The sequence below is a fragment of the Fragaria vesca genome, unplaced genomic scaffold (assembly GCF_000184155.1).
Source record: "Fragaria vesca subsp. vesca unplaced genomic scaffold, FraVesHawaii_1.0 scf0513070, whole genome shotgun sequence".
In the NCBI taxonomy this organism is placed as follows: Eukaryota; Viridiplantae; Streptophyta; class Magnoliopsida; order Rosales; family Rosaceae; genus Fragaria; species Fragaria vesca.
This window is the reverse complement of record NW_004443442.1, coordinates 25,578-35,937: the sequence shown is the minus strand read 5'-3', so window position 1 is coordinate 35,937 and position 10,360 is coordinate 25,578. Positions and strand designations below refer to the sequence as shown.

At 36.2% G+C, this 10,360-nt stretch overlaps 1 non-coding gene across 1 annotated transcript; it reads left to right on the top strand.

The window, feature by feature from the left end:
* Window positions 1-7,180: 7,180 nt before the first annotated feature.
* On the top strand, window positions 7,181-8,431 carry LOC101306398. Its single transcript, XR_185486.1, has 2 exons — window positions 7,181-8,229; window positions 8,419-8,431. It is a non-coding gene; the product is annotated as an uncharacterized LOC101306398 (transcript).
* Window positions 8,432-10,360: the final 1,929 nt, after the last annotated feature.

The window sequence follows — 10,360 nt, the reverse complement described above, 5'->3', positions numbered from 1 at the left end:
GAGCCAGGATGTTACTTTGAACTTGCATGATCAATTTCATATCGTTGAGAGCTATATAAACTAAAATAAAATTCGGCCATGCTGAGTATACATGTTTGGTGTTCAGATTATATATGACGTTGATAGTGCAATATGCATTGGTTATAAATTGAGTGTTTGTTTTCGAAAGTTTGTGAATATAAAGAGCTGGTCTTAAATTGGATTGGGACCAACTAGATATTAAAAGTGAAGCTTGGAAAGTGAGATTTAGGTTTGATATAGATGTTGTTGCATCTATATGGATAGCTTGATTGTGAAATTTTTGATTCCTTAGAATTTGTTCTCACTAGTGCCCATGTCAATTCTGGTCCAAAGTTTAGGATATTTAGGTACTGAGACTTGACGTTTTCGTTTTGATATTATTGTCACTGATGAAAATTATTGCAGGAGGTTAGAGCACAACAATATATCAAGGGAATTGGTGTCACTGATCTATTGCCTCAGTCTTGCAATGCTGTGAGTAATTTCTGATTTCATTATATGTTTAGCGCAGTCTGATAAGGATTTTAATAAAAATTGGTTGCTTCGAATACTTTATTTCATGCAGTATGATTGATACACTTGAATATATGAATAGTTGCCTACTGAAATGATACTTATCAACATGGATTTTTCAACTTGGTCATGCTCTCAAGTTCATTATTGTTGTATCAGTTTTGCAATTTATTCATTTCATTTGTACAGGACAATGCTGCTGGGAAGGTGATGATTGCTTCTTTACTTTTGTTTTTAGTATTGTAAAAGTTAAAAAAATTATTAGAGTTACTGAGAAAGAGAGAGAGGGCAGCTAGGGTTTAAACACAGTTTACTTCTCCCTGTCCGACGGCGAGCAGTTTCGTCGTCGTCGGACGGGCCTTGGCGATCCCGTGTGGGTCATTTGAGAAGCCGGGTCTCTCTGGTTGGTAGTCTATACGAATCAGAGAGATAGCAGTGGGGTTGTGTGAGGTGAGGGAGAGGGAGATCGCGGCGGCTGACATCCTGGGTTTCAACCGTCGATGGCTTGAAGGGTGGACCAACAGGGTTGTTGCAGGCGACATCCTCGTGGCGGCGAGGGATGATGGTGCTCAAACAGATCCGATTTGGGTCGGATCCCATGGGTCTGATTTGGGTTTGTTTGGTTGGGGTGGCAGAGTTCCATGGCGCTCCGAGCGCGGCGGTGGATTCATGGTGATATGGAGAGGCGGTTTGCACATGGTGGTAGCTAGAGGAGGCTCCCAACAGGTAGATCTGATCAGGATCGGACTTGATAGAGTCAATCTGAGGATGGTTTTGTTTGTTTGGGGTGTTGGGTTATCATGGAGCGAAGGGGATGGCAGTAGATTCACCATGGAGGCTCTACGATTCCGGCGCGGTGGTGCTGCTGGTCATCCGGTGGCTGTGGTCGAGATGGGCCGGGTTTGGCTGGCGACCCGAGATCTCCTTCTGATCTTGGTCACAACTTGGGCCTGGGTCCTCTTGTTGGGCCAGGTCTGGGTTGTTAATTTTATTTATGTTTTAGTTTTATTTTTCTTACATTGTTTAATGTTTTGTGGCTTCTTACCGTCAATAAGCTCTTATTCTATAGGGCGAAGTGGGTTATGTCCTGGTAAGCACACGCAATATGCTATGACTGCTTTATTGAGGCAACGAGTTCCTTGCTTAGTCAAATGGTCGCAGCCTCCTTACGGCAGAGTGAAATCTTCGCATAATGGGAAAGCAGATATACATAGTCTTTTATGGCTCCATATGAGGGTTAGCTTTCTGTTATGTCGCCATGTTTTATGCAAAGCAAATAGAGTTGCCAATGATGCACTCTTTGCTAAATGGTTCTTGCTTGAATGCATAGGGTCTCCTGATATTGTTTTTAGGTGTTCTTACATTATGGGGTTTAGGCTTTTATGTCCCCCCCCCCTCCTGTGTTCTGCGGTTTCATTAATAGTAACTGCGTGAGGACTGCCTTCTAACCCTTAGATTACAAAAAAAAAAATTATTAGAGTTTGCTATTAAATGTGCTTAAAATTATTTGCCAACAATGTTATTTGATATAAAAGTAATGTCTTTACATTTGAGGCTCTGCAAAATTTTGATGATTTCTTTTATGAAGTTGCATGCAATTTGAAATTGATCAACTATAACTATCAGACTTTGTGTATAAGGGTCAAACATAACAATTTAAATCACCATTTTTTATCATTGAAGTTGCGCGTAGGTCATTGATTTTCGATTTACCAAAAGCAATCACAAAATTGAAGAGATAACTAGAGCTAGAAACTAGAAATGGTGATGAATGCTAGTATTAGCTCCAAAGGTTTCACTCCTTTGTGTTGGATCAAGGTGAGTGAAAAAATCATATTTTGTCACATCTGTATTTGGTATTTACTTGGATTTTTATATTTTTCTAGTTAGATCAAGGATTTCAATCTTTTGGTTTCGTTCAATTAGATCAGACTGTGGTTCTAGTGTGTTTGATATTTTCATTTGCCTTATAGTGCATGTAGACATCAATTTCTCCATATGGGTGTTTGTCTTTAATTATTTTCCTTCAATTTTTGTTACAATGTTGTTGTCTATTTGCTTCAGATTCCTCAATAATTATGTTTTTGATTAATTTCACATTTTGGTTTTTATGTAGTTCTAAATTCAGGCTTGCTTATTCTCTTTGCAGCTATTCTAAAATGTAAGTCTTTTCTTTCAACTTTGTCTACATTGTAAATGTTTCTTTGTGGCTCAGCTTTATGGTTTAATGGTGTGTTTTACAGTGTTACTATACTCAATTGGCTTATCATTATTCATGGTTTTTCATGTTTTATAAGGTGAGGGAGTAGTATGTATATCAGTATATCACAAACTATGAATTGAAATATGCCACTTTGAAGTTTCAGTACCTCTTTTTCTATGAATGCAAGTATGAATTGACAAAATGATACCTGTTTTGTCATTGCAAATAAATCCATGTTGGTCTTTCTGATGAGTTTTTTTTATATTTTGTTTTGGACACCCTATAGGTTGATTTGACACAGCACATGCAACTGCTTGGTGAGTACTATTTTGCTTGCCATAAAAAATCTTATGTTTTTTGGGGAAATAAACAAAAACTTTCTCCAAGAAAATGTGAGCCAAGAACATGTAGAAATTTTAATGATTAACTAACTTATTATAAATTATTTTCTGCAGTGTATGATAGAGTTGCGATAAATGATGACATTGAAGATTATGAAGATGACTTGAAACAAGTGAGTACTGACTTGAGTTCTTCAATTCTTGCCTTAAGAAAGCTGAGTTTTTTTCGATAATGGTTTTCTCTGAACAATTTTATAACTTATCTTCAATAGTAAAACCAGCTATTCAATTATTTATTTATTTATTTGTAATTTTGTGGATATGAGGAAAATTGATTATATCATTTTGTAATATGTTGTTGAACGGATGAGCAATTTAACAAAGGATGAATATATGCATGTATTTTGCCGACAAAGTATCGGGTTCCTTAGAGGCGGCTCAAAATATAGAGGAGTGTCATTGAATAAGTGTGGGAGATGAGAGACTCGGATGAGCCAATTTTTAAGTAAAAAGTAAGTAAACTATTCTCTTAATTATCACTCATTTATATTATCCGGTATGTTTTGTTGTCGACCCTATTTATATAACAACCAGAAAATTTGACTAATTTAATTTAAGGTCTTTTGGTAAATAGCTCTAACCTTGATGGTTTTAAAATATGCTTGAGGAGATTTTAGAAATTTTTACTAAGTCAAGTTCATAATTTAATAGTTGGATAACAACGGAACTTATGGAAATTTTGGTTGAATTTTTAAGAGTTCGTAGCCATTCATATAAATTTGTTTCGGTGAAATCTGGGCCGTACGCATCTCACCTGGGCCACCAAAATTAAAAAGGGCGGTGGAGCTTTTTGTTTAATAGGGAGAGTTGGTCAATTTCGTCTAAGACTCTCTCTCCCTTTTCTCTCCTCCTCTTGATTCTTCCTGAAACCCTAAGAAACTGATGCCGACCAAGAGCTTCTCCAACCCTATCTCTGCCGACCGACTCTTCTCCTTCCGGCGAAAGGAGAGATTCTGTCAACGACGGCGAGATCCACCGGCTCTAACTGGTACTGACGTGATCCTCCCCTCATCTTCTATATTCTGAGTTATCAAGTAATCGATTCAGAATGGGTTTTGATGATTTTGGTTTCTGGGTTTATTTGACTTCGTTTCCGTCGTCATCGTCGACGACCTTCTCGGCATCCTTGCTTGGATTCCTGTCATGGCTGCGTCTGTATGAGCGAAAGTTGGGAGCAGAGCGGGAGGAGCAATCCTAGCTACTGTGCTCTACGTTGGGATAGACTTCAAATTGGGGGACACTGAATCATCTAATTGATTAAAAAGTGTGAGTCTACATTTCTGGAAATTTATCATGTTGCTTGCTTAATGTGTTGACGTGTTTGGGTAATTGATATTTGATTGGATTCTGTTCATATTTCTTGAAGTTTGGTTTGTTGTTGAAGTGGGAGATTGAAGGTGGAATCGGGTCCTAGCTGCTGCATTCTTGGTCAAGAATCAGAATTGAAGATTCGATTCTGTTATGATTAATCTGATATTAAGGTAAGGAGGAAACTCATAATTTGGTTATGAGTTTGGTAATGGTTTAGGTGTTGAGTGGTTACTGTTTTTGTGAAGGAATGAGAAGGAGAAATAGCTGTATTGGAAGAGAGGAAGTAAACTCGCACTTTGGGTGCTACTGTGTTCTTGAAATGGGTGAAGACCAGCAAATTGAGATTTCTGCATTAACCCTTTTGATATCAAAGGTAAATTTGTAAAATAGACTTGGAGTGGATGTATTTGCATAATGGATTGCTCGTGCTTGATCTAAACTGATTATCATTATCCAGTAATTTTATTTAAGTTGAGTTGGTGAATCAGTGATCATCCAAGGTGGGTGTTGATGTGAGAATTTGAATGACATTACACTTAAGCTACTGTTATGGTTTTTGATTAAATGCTAATACTATGAGATCATGATCACAACTTGTGTAAAGCTCTATCATTTGACTTGTGCGTTTTAATAATGGTATATTGTGAAGATCATGAAACAAGTGTTAAAGTGGCTATATCTTATAAGTTGGCTGTTGTGAGAGCTTTGTGGTTAACATTGGTGAATCTGAGTTGTATTGTATTGTATTTAAATTGGATTTTTGCAAGCTTGACGTTTGAAATTGTTGCTCAAGCAATGTGTGGGTGAACTTGGGGAAATGACCTAGTGACGTTTGAAATTGGGCAATGTGACGTTTGAAATTGGGCAATGTGACGTTTGAAATTGTTGCTCAAGCAACGTTTGAAATTGTTACTCCCTTGATTAATGATATTTGTTTTATAAACTGTTAATGCATATTTGAGATTGCACGATTTGGTTATTATGAATATGGTAACCGTTTATATGAGTTATTGATGGCTTGAGAGTGAGAGGAGCATAGCGACTTACCTTGGGTTCAGTCCCCTAACCTCCGGAGGGGCCTTTATGGACGGAAGAGCGTCTTACATCCCTTGTGGAGTGGCACTGCTTCTAGGCCATAGGCGATAGGGCGTTTGTGGACACTCTCGCTACACTTACCTGTTGTACACATATATAGTGAGGTAAGTTGGGTAGTGGGTATAAAAAGGACCGGCCAACAGGTACAGTTTTATGGCGCCGCATTTATTTGATCATAAAATTGTTTTTGAAAGTTTGTCGTTCATTAAATATTTGGATTCAATCTTGTTTTTATACTGGGCCCTTTGAAACTATTTCTTTATCTGTTTTCAAGAGTTCCTTGAGCAACGAGGACGAAAGCTCACCCGTACAATAGTTTGTGGATGCAAGTACTGTGCACTGGGATGAGATAGTGGCGAGGAGTTGGGTGTGCATATTTATGATTGGTAACTTGGTTTCTAAGTTGCCTCTTTTATTTTTATAATTGAGTTTCATGTACCAAATTATATCTTGTTGGTCTTGTTCTGTTATGCCTCGTAATTTTCTTTCTTTTAAGTTTATTTATTATTGGTCATTTCTTAAATCAATTTTAGGAGAAGGGAAAAGCCCAATCTTATTATGAGTTTGCTTTATGATACTCTAATTGATAATTTGTATTCCTTTGAGTTCATGATTTCATAATCATTCCTTGTATCAGGTTTTTGGTGAATTAAAGTACTTTGAGAAAAATTAAGTTTTACACCTCAAAATGTTTTTACGCTTCTGTTGTGTTTTTCTTAAATGTTTTCTTACATTAACTGCCTTGCGTTTTTCCTTTTGAGACTCGCGGCACTGTGACGTGCCTAAACTGAGGAGGTGCAGTTTGGGGCTCATTTTTTTATCGCTCTAGACATGAAATGCCGATTTGATAGTTTCTGCTCAAATATTATATGCATATGGCTACAGTTCCTATTGAAAATCATGTATGCATATTTTCCAGGTTAGTTATTGATATCCCAGCAACAACTGCTGCAAGAATAGGTACATTATTGGGTTTAATGGGTTTGTTGAACAAAGAGTTTCAGGTACATTATTGGGTTTATTGGTGAGTTCTACATATGGTGTTTTGTTTCGGTAAGTTGCTTTTCTCATTTTCTTCCCTTACTTTCTATGATACGACTTATAAAAAGTTTTGTTTTCTGGGTTTCCATGAAGGAAAAGGAGGAGGTCTGAATTTGGGAAAAAAAGGGTGGGCCCAATACGAAATCTTAGTGCTGTGGGTTCCTATTTTGTTGTAATTATGTGTTAGAATAATTATACTATTATAGAGTTCAGGTATGTAGTGTAAGATCTTTGAGGGATTCGGCTCAAGGTAAGCTTCTTATCTGGCACATGCAACTTTGGTGGTGCAAATGAGTTTCGGATTTTTCGGTTTGGTAAGATTGGTCATGTTTTCCTCATATTTTATGCAGGATTTGGCTGGGTTGGATAACCAATTTCAAACCTTTACTGAGGTTTTCAAATCAGTTGAGTGGTTTTGAAGTTGCGAAAGAAGATGTCTATGCGTAATGGGTTTTCAATTCCATTCATTTTTGTTATACCATTCGTCTTCACCTTTCTAACCAATAGTACCGATTTCCTAATCTGATAGTTATATGCATGTACATGAATCTTTTAGATCTTTGAATTTTTTTTTCCAGCCGACTTTTTTCTTTTTGGTTTTGAATAGGGAGGGGTTTAGAGACAATCATACAGGTACAGAAAGGAACGTTCCTAGAAAAAAAAAATTGGATGCTGCTGTCCTGATCTATATGCTCAGTTCTTCTAAATATGTAATTTTTTGGTCAAATTTCAAATGGTTTACTTTGTCATATTTTCAATTACAAAATTTATGTACCAAGAATTTGGGTTCTTGTTTCTTTCTTCGTTTTCCGTTCTGATTTTGGGTCTTTTTAATGCAGCAACTCTAATACAACTCCCCTGTGTTCCACTCCTTGGCAATACCGAATATTTCCTGTACAAGATATTTAAGTTTATGTATTTTGATTATCTTTGCATCCTAGCTTTGAAAAGTTATGAGGCCGCATAGAACTCTAGCTTTTGATTAATACTTTATTATTATTTGGTAAGATTGTTTATTTGTGAGTTTAATGGTATTTCTCTTTTTTTTTCTTTGTTTTTTTTTTTAAGTTCCGGCTCGAAAACAAAGAATTTGGTTTTGCTGTTTATGTAGTTTGCTTGAAGTTTTGATGGTGTTGAGGTTATGTATGTGCTACTTCTTCTGCATTCAAGACTTCAAACAATTCTATATTATTCATTTAGTTGGGAATCTTTGGGGACTTCTGTTTTAATTTATTTTTTTGTAACAATGAAAAAAATATTTGGCCAAAATTGTTTGTATTAGTTGATTCCAGATTTTGTAGAGGTGCTTTGCTACCTTTTCTATGTGTATGTGGGTTTAGTCTTCTAGGTAAACAATTAATGTACAAAAACATACTGTGCATAAAGACTTTTCCTTTATAGAGACGAGTATTTTTGTGAAAACTGTGATCAATGCAGATGCACGTGGATTATACTTAAAAGAATGAATTTTCGTTTCTGATTTTGAATTAGTAAAATCGGTATTTTGATACAAATGACATTAATTACATGAAGAGGTTCATCAAACAGATCTGGTGGATTCAGGGTTGTTGGGTTTTGCTGTGAGGAAGAGAATGGAATATTCGTTAATGGTTTTTTGGGTGAGACAAGAGAAAAGAAATATGGGTAAGTGGTTTTGTATATTTGCTTTTCTTTATTTAATTCTGTCTAATTGCTAGGATTTTTCTAATTGATTTTGCCAGTTTCCTACTTCCTCCAAGTATAAGGTTGTTTTTGTTGATAGCTGAGTTCTGATTTTGGTATAGTTTTTGTTCCTTTTTATAGCTTAAATCTTTGATGTTCTGGGTTTGACAGATGTGGCCGGATTTGACTCAGAAGGCCAAAGATGGAGGCGTGGACATGATACAAACCTATGTGTTTTGGGATGGGCAAGACCCAAGCCCAGGAAAGGTAATTTGAAAAAGCATTTTAAATTCTACTTTTTGCTCAAGATATATCTGCATTTATACTCATGAACAGCTTTGTCTTTGTTTCAAAATGTTAGTATTTTTGAGGATAGATATGATGTGATCAAGTTCATCAAGTTGGCACAGTATATTCATCTCCATATTGGTCCTTATAACAGGTTAAGGCTGCAAAATGTGCACAGAAGCGTGTTGGATATACACATTAAAGTAAGGACCATATTCCCCTGTTGATAATCCAATATCAATAAGTCAATATATATGTGAAAAAGATTCATGAGTATATCAAATGGAAAAATAATACAAGTTTCTGCTTTCTTCCTTTCAAAAAAATCCCCAAGTTGGAAACATATCTTCATTATGTTCCAATTTTGCAGAATGGACCCAGCTTTTCAGATTGGCAACATTGAACATTATCTCACCAAGGTATACTCAAACTCTTCCCAACTTATAGTATTATTTTCTTCCAGAGACAAAATACATTTCCATCAACAAGAAAATCAGCTCCAATGCTTTGAAGTGTTTATTTTGTTCTCATTATGCAAGTGACTGATGGGATGGAGATATTGGTGTTATGCAGTGGAATATTTTCCGTACAGCTGTTGATTGATTGATTCATTTCAGGTGACATGGTGGGCGATACATGACAGAAATAAAGGAGAAATTTGTTATGGCAGTTTCTGTTTTTAAGGTGACCTTTTTGTTATGTCAGTAATGTTAGGTAAGAACTTGCATTCACATATTATAATTAAACATGTTTTCACCGTGAAGTGGGTAAATAGAGTGCTAGAGTTTTTAATTACAAATGGACAGCTCTTATCTCAGATTTCTTGATGTTAAAAAAATCAATGAGCAAAATACTGGTTGGATGTTAATGGACTCAACTAAATGAAAGAACTTGGTTGAATACTGACCATTACTCGATAGTTGGGGAACCGATTGGTTCATCCAGATTGCAGAAGGTTATGGAACCAGGATTTTCATAGAGGTAGATTATTCGGCCTCTTTTACTTGCAGGTGTTTGCACATGTTTTTTAGTAGTAAAGTGACAGTTCAGTCTTGCAACAGTCTTGCAAAACTGTTATCTTCTAAAATGTTATTGGAAATACGGAAAGAAATCAGTGTTATAAATTACGCAGACCAATGCATTTCACCTGAAAATCTTAAATATTTTAAAAAATACAAGTATCATGCATGTGACTTCAAAAATATTGGTATCACATTTCTTTTGGATGTTGTGTGCAGGATTTGGCTGGGTTGGATAATCAATTTCAAACCTTTACTGAGGTTTTTGAATCAGTTGCGAGTGGTTTTGAAGCTGCAAAAGAAGATGTCTATGGGTATGGTTTTCAATTCCATTCATTTTTGTTTTTCAATTTACTCTATTATTATGCGGCCTGGCGCGGACCTACTGTTTCTAATAGGCTTTGGGTAAATTCAGATTTCCTTCAGATTCCTCCAGAATTAAGCTAATTGGTTTTCCGTTCCTATTATGTTATTTTCCTTTTGACTTCTCTCTTTTCTGATCGATTGTTCTTAGGTTTTCAGATTCTGTGGCTCTGCGTGCTGTAATCGAGCTTTCTCGTCGGGGAGGCAAATTGGATTTAGGTTTTCAGAATTTAGGAATTGATGTGAAGACATGGGCTTTGCGTTTTGTTTTGATATGGTGCTTCGGGTAAACTAGGTGCTCTCATGTATAGGAATCCGTTAATATGGTTATCTTTCGATTTGATTTTTGGGAAATTTGAGTGCAGAAGGTGTTTTCTTTCTTCTTGGGTTTGTGCATCTAAGTATGTTAAACTTCTGGGTAGGCGCATTTTGTATTCGGTCTT